Below are 1337 nucleotides of genomic sequence, written 5' to 3' on the forward strand. Positions count from 1 at the left end.
CCATCTGGACAATTCCACAGCTCATTTTAGCATCCGTTCTGCTAGGTCTGTCTTTTGTAGAATGTGTTTCATTGGTTGATTGGTACAGACCTTTATGTGTGAACCTGAAAATAAGGTCGGAGCCTTCAAGAGCTGAGTATAAGGGCATATACAAACTTTTCTATCTTTTGATAGTTCAGTTCTGCTCCTTGTGAAGCTTTGCTGACAAAGTAGAAGGGTTGCTGTCCACCTTTATCTTCTCTTATCAGAGCTGAAGCTATAGCTCGGCTCGCCGCTACTAGGTAGAGAATGAGTTCTTCTCCTGCTATAGGCCGGGTAAGTATGGAGGGTTGTCCCAGGAAGGCTTCAAAGTCTTGAAATACTTGCTTGCATTATGGGGTCCATTCAAATTACTTCCCCTTTCTGAGAATTGAGTACAATGGTAGTGATTTCAGTGCTGATCCTGCTAGAAATATGGATAGTGCTGCCAACCTTCCGTTTAGTTGTTGATTTTTTTAAAGACAAGTCGAGCTCTTCATGTCCAATATATCTTTACATTTGTTTGAGTTTGCTTATATACCTATTTGAGTTCATATAAAACCTAAAAATTTTCCCGCCTTTACTGTGAAGGTGATTTTGAGGGGTTTAACCTCATATCATGCTTCCTTATCATAGAAAATACCTCGAAAAGATCGGACAAAAGTATCGAGTCGACCTTGGTTTTAACAAACATGTCGTCCACATATACCTCCATAAGTTTTCCTAAGTGGGAGAAAAATAACTTGTTCATCAGTTTCTGGTATGTGACTCTGGCATTCTTTAATCCAAAAGGCATTACTACGTAGCAATAGTTACCTTTTGGAGTTATGAATGAGATCTTCTGGTGCACAAAATTGCAATCACACTTTTGCAACTCCGCACAACTAACCAGCAAGTGCACTGGGTCGTCCAAGTAATACCTTACGTGAGTAAGGGTCGATCCCACGGAGATTGTCGGCTTGAAGCAAGCTATGGTTATCTTGTAAATCTTAGTCAGGATATCAGAAATTATCAGGATTGATTGTAAAAAGCAAAAGAACATAAAACAGGTACTTGAATTGCAGTGATGGAGAATAGGTTGAGGTTTTGGAGATGCTCTATCTTCTGAACCTCTGCTTTTCTACTGTCTTCTTCTTCAAACACGCAAGGCTCCTTCCATGGCAAGCTGTATGTAGGGTTTCACCGTTGTCAATGGCTACCTCCCATCCTCTCAGTGGAAATGTTCAACGCACCCTGTCACGGCACGGCTATTCATCTGTCGGTTCTCAATCAGGTAGGAATAGAATCCAGTGATTCTTTTGCATCTGTCACTAACGCCC

Source organism: Arachis duranensis, chromosome 2, assembly GCF_000817695.3.
Source record: "Arachis duranensis cultivar V14167 chromosome 2, aradu.V14167.gnm2.J7QH, whole genome shotgun sequence".
NCBI lineage: Eukaryota > Viridiplantae > Streptophyta > Magnoliopsida > Fabales > Fabaceae > Arachis > Arachis duranensis.